Here is a 9,751-nt window from a genome sequence, read left to right as displayed (position 1 = left end):
TTGGAGTGGAGGTAGGAATAACATTGGGTTTTTTTTTAGGGGGAAAAGGTGGTGGTAAAATCTCATCAGTACCTGCAGCAACATCAGTAGCTTCGACAGCAACTGTGGAAACTGATTCAGCAGTCGATGACGACTTAGTATTCGTCTTCGGATTTCTCTTCCTCTTCCTTTCATATGTAAAGGTATTAAACCTCGAAGTCATTAATTTTGGTGGGATAGCATAAATCAGTATTATACGAAATAAATTGAATAAACATGTGTAAAATTAGTATAAACACAATAAGATTAACTTACCTCTCTGGTTTATTGCTGGGATCGACGTTGGACGCCGGAGTGGGGGCAGTTTCGTTTTCATTTATGCTCCTACAAACTTGCAAGACGACCTCTCGGGAGTCGATGGGATCCACTTCCATGTTGTTGCCTTGGTTCACCGACATGTTCAGAAGAAATCCTTGTAGTATAATTGAAAAGATCTAGGGTTTCGACGTTCAGTGTTTGGATTATCGCCGGGAGATAGAGAGAGAAGAATATGAACAGTTGCTTATGAAAATGAAATTGAGGGAGAGTCGGCTTGTAGCGGGAAATTGAAATTATATCAACTAGTCATGGAAGCGAATAAATATTCGTTCGATATCGTAACTTCTTACAAAAATAATAAAAATAAATTGAAAATAAAAACTATTCATCGAAGCGAAGATTTATTCGCGGAATGTAAATGCACGGGTAAGTGAATTTACATGACAGGCAAGTTGGCTTCTCATGGGAGGGGAAGTAGTTTTACATGAACGTCAGGCTAAAAATATTTGAAAAGAAGAAATCTTCGCTTTCAATCGTCTACTCGAAAAACAAAATTAAAGCGAATATTTGGTCGTTTACTGATTGTCATTTCAAATTAATTGAATTAACATTTATTAATAAACGGAAATATAAAATTAATAAAAATAAAAGAGCCAAGTAATTGAGGCGAAGATTTGTTCGGTTGATGCATGTCATCTTCAATTAATTGAATTAATAATTATTAATTAATAATCGGAAATATAAAATCCATGTCATTTTGGTATTCACATAGACGGGTAATTGTCTTTCCATGGCAGGCAGGCGGTCTTCTCATGGGTGGGTTGGGGGGTTTACATGAGGTTTTAATTAAAATTAATTGAACCGAATATATCTTCGCTCCTGAGTGTCTGAAGGCCAAAAAAATTAAATGAAAAAAAAAAGATTGAATTAATTGAAGCGAATATTATATCGCTGCATTCGATTTTCAATAATTAAATTAATATTTAATAAACGTAAATATAATATCCCTGTCATTTTGGTATTTACATAGACGTGTAAGTGTATTTTCATGAACGGCAGGCGGTCTTCTCATGGGTGGGTATGAGGGGTTTACATGAGGGTCATTGCAACGGGCGTGTAGATCTTCGCTCCCATCGCATCTCACCCTTCCCTCTGACACGGTGCCCTGAGCGAAGATATCTTATCTGAGTGTCATATGAATATTATATAATTTCCTGGCGTTAACAGGCGCTGCCGTTAGCGTCTGGTGTGAACCCGGGCCGAAACCCGGATTCCGGATTCTCCCTCCCTCCGTCTCCTCCCCAGATTGATTTATTATTAAAATAATAATGCTGCAATCTGATTGGTCCGCCACTGATTATTTCGCGTCTTTGAGTAAGACGGACATTTTGCAGGACGAAATGACCCCTTTTGCAAGGTTTATTAGGCGTGTGCCTTTTTTTGGAATTAGACCCTTATAATGGCCATTTCATCAAATTTCCCTTAAAAAAAAAGTTGATATATATTTTGTGTAGATCTTTCTAAATAGATTTGTAATTATGATATTTTTTTTAAGAAATAAATACAATTTATTGTGTAAATAAATGTTGATGAGGGATGATATTATATTGTTGTTAATAAAAGATAGATTTCTTTAGAATAAAAAAACATATTTAGGAGTTATCCGTGTGTGAAATCTCTTATGCCAATATATTAACGGAAATGTTTATATTACAATGGGAGAAATAAAAATCATAACAAAAATGTGGAAAGTGAACTTTTCTTTTTAAATTATTAAATATTTTGAAGTAAATGCATTTTTATTTTAAAATATATAAAGAATTTCATTTTATGAATGTGACTAACTAGTGAAATGAAATCACAAACTAAAGTTAAAGTTAGACTAATAGATACAATAAAATAAAATTATAAAGAGTTAATTTTCATTCATTTAAATAAAAATTAATTTATAAATAATATAAATATAAATTGAGTATTGTAATATTGTTTTAATTCACTTAGAACTTGTTCTTTGATTTTTTTTTTGTTAAGTAAAATAATAATCAAACATCATTTTATCCACTATTTTATTAATTAAATCACTCAATTTTATAAATAAAATATTAAATTACTCTTAAATTTAAACATAAATTTATTTTATCATTATATATTAATAATTTTAAAATTTTTTAATAAAAAAAAATCCCTACACAAAATTAAATCAATCAAATTTTAAAATAAATTTCATTTCAAACAAATTATTATTTCACCAAAATAACTCAATTTACAATAACCTACACCATAACAACCTAATAATGATCCAAATAACCCAAGTTCTAACTAACTAGCCCCAACCATAACAACCTAATAATGATCCAAATAACCCAAGTTCTAACTAACTAGCCCCAAGTAATTATTATCAACTTAACAAGATGTTTAGATACCTTGCTTAGATACCGGCAAACTAACTCTATTATAAATTTTAACCCTCCAATTCACTTACATTGTACTTTTTTTTCCTGTAAAATCTCTATTTTTCAAATCCAAATATGTAGGGACACTGTTCACATACTCATATTTTCAAAACTTTCATTTCAGTCATTTAGTTTGTTTTTAATTACTTTATATAACTTATTTATATTTTAATTTATTTATATTTTAAGTTATTTATATTTTAATTTGTTTACATGTTTTATTTATTTATATTTTATTGCATTAATTGATCATTTGTAGAAGGAATACATCAATTTCGAGAATTGATAAATAGTTTATTTTATGTATGGAAAGTATGTTTTAATAATGTTTGTTTTGTTTTTTTTCTAGTGAAATGTAATTTGTGTTTCTTTAATAATGTTTAATTTATTTTACGTAGTTATATAAATTATTAATTTATAATTAATTTTATAAAAAAAAATTTAATTGATGAGAATTTAAAAGTAATTATTAAGTTAGTGTAAAGTTATGAGTTCAATTTATAATTTTAGATAAATATATATAATATTAAAAAAATTAAAAATTATTATAAAAAGGAATATTTTAAAAATATTTTTTAAAGTTTTTTAAATTAAAATGAATTATTGTTTAATTAAATATTTACTGCATTTTGAATTTAAAAATAAGTATATGAGTTTGAGATAGTCTTAAGTTATTTCCAATTCCTATGTTTGCTGACCTAGACAATGATTCATATTCAATATTACCTGGTTGTCTTCTCCAATTAACACAACCGGGAGTACTATCACCTACAACAGTACAAGCTTGTCCCTGGCTAAATTCGTAATATATTCTTGTTTGTTGTTTAATTTTCCAAACTAACCTAATTTATTTATTTATTCTCAAAATAATTTAATTTACTATTTAAACTCAATTTTTTTTATTATTAATTTATTTACTTACTTATATTTAAACTCATTATTATATATATATATATATATATTTAAATTATTATTTTTTATAAATATAATATATTTAAATTATTATTTGTATAAATTAAATTATTTATATTTTAATTTTTTATTAATTTTATTATTTATATTTAAATATATATTTTATAAAAAAAGTTAGACTAAATACTAATAAAAATTTACTAGAGACAAGACAATGAAAAATTAACTAGAATACTCATACTAAATTTGTTATGGATAAATAATACAATAAAAAAATTAAATTAGACTGTTCATAATAAAAATTATATTCAGTAAATATTTATGAAAAATAATAATTTAAATATATTGTTATGGCTATAGATGCCAATGAGACGGTTTGGGCGGAGAATGCATTTACCATTCTCGCCCCGTTTTTATTTTGGAGATTTTTTTAATACTATCTCCGTTCCGTTCGGTTTTTGGAAATCTCTGCGGGTCATTTTATATAAAATATAAAAAAAAATTATATAAACACATTTTTTAATATAATATGTATGGTAATATATTAAAATTTTATATTATTATAAATAAATAAACTAACAATCATATAAAATATAATTAATAAATAAATATAATAGTCATTTTAAATATTTAATTGTGTTTATAGTGTTTGAGGTAGAATCGAAGTGAAATCGGGACGGGGCGAGGAACACAAATACCATCTCCTCCCCATCCCCGTTCGGTTTAGAGGAAAAATCGCTCCAAACAAGACAATTAGGTTCAATTACCGTAAGACGTAAAACGGTTTCAAATTGTCATCCTTAATTATGACAATAGAGAATATCTTTTCTGGGAAGTATTTGGTGAAATTATTGATTTTCTTATTAAAAAAGTTATATAAATTAATAATTGATATATATATGTATATATATATATATATTAAAATATAAATAATAAAATTTATAAAAATAATAATTTAAAATATATATCAAAATATAAATAATTTAATTTATAAAAATAATAATTTAAATATATCACATTTATAAAAATAATAATTTTAATATATATATATATATAATAATGAGTTTAAATATAAATAAATTAATTAATTTAAAAATGTAAAAAATAAATAAATAAAACTGAGTTTTTGAATAGTAACTAGTTTAAAAATGAACGAACTAAACTACCGTTTGCTAACCTAGATAATGATCAATATTCCTTATCACGTTTTCTTCCCTTGTTCTTCTGTGTTTTTTAAAAAATTATTCAAAATTAATTTTTTAATTAATCATTTATTAACAATTACATTATTTATTTCATTAACTATAATATTAAAATATTCTTTATTTTAAATAATTAATTTTATTTTATTTATATATATTAATACCTTTTAAATTTTATATCAAAAATAATTATCACCAATTATTATCTTTTTCTCTCTAAACTTTTTTAAAAACCCAGTTCGAACAAGGCCTAAAACAAGATGGAGTACTGCCAACTACAGCAGCAGCACCAACCCCATCCCTCACGGTGGCTGATGTGGTAGACCCGCCGCTGCCATCATTGCTTTCATCTTCTCAGACACCACCTGTTACCACTGGACCAAGTTCAGGATGTACAAGGAAATTTGCAAGTTTGGGGATTTTTTTCATCTTCAATATTATCAATGGCATTTATTTGCATAACCTAGTTTAATTAACAAGAACAACACAGAAAGCCAGCTCCATTGCTAAACTAAACATATTCTTCTTCTCCTCTGGTTTCTTGTTTGGTCTGTAAATAGATTTGAGTATGATGTGAATCAAGATTAAAAAATCATAAATTACTCTAACTAAAGTTAAAAAAAGATTGTAACTTTAGGCTCAGATTCGCCTTTTTTCAGACAATGTGGACTAAAACTAGCTTCAGCAAACAGTTGCTATGTGAAAACCCTAAAGTTTCAAACAGGCCTTCTCAATTGCAAAGCATGTTTTGCCCACAATAGTCTGATCTTATACAGAATCTATCATCATCTCCTAACATAGAATAAGCTGAATCAAACTTCACCATTGACAGTCACACACACACAGAGAGTTAACTTCAATCAACAGAAATGCAAACTTTGCAGAACCGTCGTGATGAAGTTATCTCGCTTAAAGGGTTGTTGAAATTTACGAAGATGGTGAAATCATCGGCTTTAAAGAGACGGGGCAACCACCCTTTGAAACCCTAACCGCCTCTGTTTGAGTCTCATACTTAAACTAATGAGAGTGAAACTGGTTATGTTTTAGGTTTCTTGACGATTGATGATGATATGAACTGGTTCTTTTTCTCCCTATGATATCCGTTATTTCGCTCTGGGTGGCGTCGTGGGGCTTCTGTTCGTCTGAAATCGCGATAGGCTGTTGTTCTTCTTCTGGAGTCGCGATCGGTTTGTATTCATTGAAAACGGGTTCTACTTCTTGCATTTCAAATTACAGTGAGGTAGGATTTTGGTCCTATCATTTTATTCACATCGCAAGGTGCGATTAGAATTATGGATTATATCCATCCTATTCGCTGTTTTAATCTTGGATTTAGTAATTCTCTATTATGTTATTCTGATACTGAAATATAGTAGATACTGTTACCATTCTCACATTAATTTTATATTCTGTGATTACGATATTAAAATATAGTAGATGATGTTACTATTCTGTTCTGAAATTGGATAACTTTTCTGAAGCTGGCTGTATTACAACATAATCTGATAATCCAATTTTAATTGTTAGTCCTCGTTAAAGTTGCATAACAATTGTTGTGTAATTATATCCTTACCGTTACCTGGCTGTTCAGGTTTCTTGATGATTGATGATGATGTGAATTGGTTCTTTTTCTTCCCGTGATATTTGTCCAAAGACTTTACCTCAGCTAGTCGTTAATATGGACACTGAAAAAAGAAAGGTATGTAGACTCAATGAAGATAGAATAGTCTATGTAGATAGAGTAAATTAATAGAATAAACTCATAAATTACTTTATAAATAAATATTATAATAAAACGACTGTTAAAAATTTAAAAAAACGGTGATTGCTCAGGTGGCCCCAAAGATAGTGACGCCCGGAATCTAATCCGAAATGCAATTTCTCAAACTCTCTCCAACTCCACGAGAACTGGAGATGGAGTGAATACTTCTGTCATTGCCAGCTTATTCTTTTTCTTCAATTCAACGGATTTGATTTCTCCACCACCTTCTTCTTAAGCACCAATGCAGTAAGCAGAACACATTAACAACTCCTCCCCTCTTACCTCCTTCCGTCGTCGTTTTGTAATCTCAACGTTTCTCGAGTCTCATTCTCTACAACTTCACAGAATCTTGAACGAATAAGGTTAGTCTCCTCCTTTTCAACCTCCAACTATATCATTCGTTAATCATGTTTATCTCCTCCTAATTTATCTCTAATAAAAGTTTAGTCAAATTGAAGCTAAAATGCAAGCTTCATGTTACATGGTGAAAGTAAGTGTAAGTTTTGACATTCTAAAGAGGAAAAAGATGAGTATACTAACACTAATAGATATATCCACATGCCGGATAAATTTAATTCTTGGTTGCGCTTGAGATCGGTGGCTATAAAATTCGAGCTTGCTTGCAATAGATCTAATCCAAGACTTCACTATGTAGATAAAGTTGAAAGAACAGTCATTTTTCTATTACAAACTTTCTGTTCAAATTTTAATTTTAAACATTCATTTATATATAACGTATAAATGTTGTTCTTATTTGTATTTAAATTTATAAGTTTTTACAAATTAACCAACTAAACATTATGAAGTAATCTCATTTTTATTATCCTACGTACAAAGGAACTTTAGTTGATAAATGAGTTACAATCGATCTCAGTCAAATTGAAGAAATTGGAGAATGAATTGCACGGGATCTCCACTAAAGTGAATCAATTGGAGAATATCACTTATTGTAGATTAATTGAAGATGGAATTTGTAAAATATTTTTTTTTTCTTTTATGCATAATACATTTGATGTTTAAAGTGTTCTTAGTATTGTAATAGAATAAAATATAAATATACAACATTGCAAGATTTGTGATGAACTCCGCTTTAGTTAAAACTATATGGTCAATAAGATTTGTGATTTGAAGTTAATGGTTATTTTTATTGGAGTTTATTTTATTATTTAATGTTTGTATTCAATGTATTCTAATGTTTGTATTTAATGTATTCTAAGTAAATTATATATGAAACGAAATAATACAATTAAAAATAAGATATTACACTTCAATATTGTATTTTAAGTAAACAATGATCCATGTGTTTCCTCTCAATTTCATGATTTTAATATTTAGAATATTTATCAATTAACTCTACTATTTTTACACACTTTAACAAATACTTCCAGCCACAACCAAAACTACGCCACAACAAAACCAATCCTTTAATAAACATTTGATCCCTGACTCATTAGCTTAACTTTTCAATAGGTTAACAAATGAGATCTTATAATTAAACTTATTTTATAACAAACATAAAACACTTACAAAATATAATAATATAGTATTTAGACACTTACATAAACTCCATCGAGATACTTACAAAATATAGTAATCTATTTCATCCAACATAAGATATAACAAAAAGTAATCATCGCATATAAGTTATCGTCAAATCCATTAACCAAAACTATTCGTATCCAAAAGTTGAACTACTTTGACCATACAATTTCTTTTTCTTCTCGTTCACTTTTTCTTGTAATTGTCTAGTTGAGAGTACTTCGTTACCTCTCCACAATCCTGGTGGCCGAATACCATGTTGTAAGTTCTTTGCACCAATTACAACCGTTCCATTTTCTCGACCTCTACCTCTTACGACACCTAGTGAAGTTGTATTTACTCTTCCTCTTTCCACACCTAGTGACAATGTGTTTCCTCTTCCAACACTATGTGAGGTTGTACTTCCTCTTCCTTTTTCTTGTCTTGACAAGTCTTGTGCGGACATACCTGCACCATTATAACTAAGTGTAAATATTCTTATAATTCAACACAAAATATTAGCCCAACAAGAATATATTTTCACTACAAATCAATCACATATATAATTTTATTTACTATATAAAATTCTCATTTGTAACAATACAAACAATCATTTTTTCACCATAAAACTAATTATAATAGCTATGCAAACAATGCAAATTAAGGTAAACAAGAAAAACCTGTATTTTTGTTTTGAGGAGTATTGGTTATGCCACCATTTACAATGTCTTGTTCCAATGTATCTACACATTCATTTATATATTAATACAATAAGGACGAGAAAATTATAGATTAAAACAACAAATGCACATTAAAACAAACCTTTGAAAGTATGATATTAACAAGAAAAACTTTTCACAACATATCAAATAGACCATGCATATATTCATTCTTTCAGCATAAGACCAACTTTAATAGTTGTACCTCCAGCTTCATAGACCTGTGTGGATATATTTACACATCATAACTTTATATAGATGTGTATACACCATTATAGCTCTATGTAAATGTTTCTATACCATCATCATAAGATTAATATAGTAAAGATAAGAAAAGTATAGATTAAAGTAACAAATGCCGATTATATCAAAACAAAATTTGAAAGTATGAAATCAAAAAAAAATTCTTTTCACTACATATCACATAAACCATGCAAATATTCAATCTTTCACCATAAAACTAACTTTAATAGTTGTACCTTCATTATCATGGATATGTGTGGATGTACCTACACCGTCATTACTATGTATATGTGTATTACAATATTATAATTATGTGTAGATGTTCTTGTACCATTGTTATCAAATTAATATAGTAAGACAAGAAAATGCAGATTACATAACAAAAAATCATAACATTAAATTACCTGTATTTTTTCTTGGCGGAGCATTGGTTATGCCACCACCATTTTCTTTTTTACATCCTCTCTTGTTGTGGCCTTCTTGTCCACATTTAGTGTAATGCATCAATATACCTCTTTTAAACATTTTCCCATGAGATTTAGGTTCTTCAGGAGCACGTCTTCTATTCTTTTTATGCCTACCAACTGATCTTCCCACTTTTGGTGGTAAAATTTTTAAGTTACAATCACTATGCCAAAACGCGTC

This window comes from Impatiens glandulifera, chromosome 1, assembly GCF_907164915.1.
Source record: "Impatiens glandulifera chromosome 1, dImpGla2.1, whole genome shotgun sequence".
Classification (NCBI taxonomy): Eukaryota; Viridiplantae; Streptophyta; class Magnoliopsida; order Ericales; family Balsaminaceae; genus Impatiens; species Impatiens glandulifera.
This window is presented reverse-complemented; position numbering follows the sequence as displayed.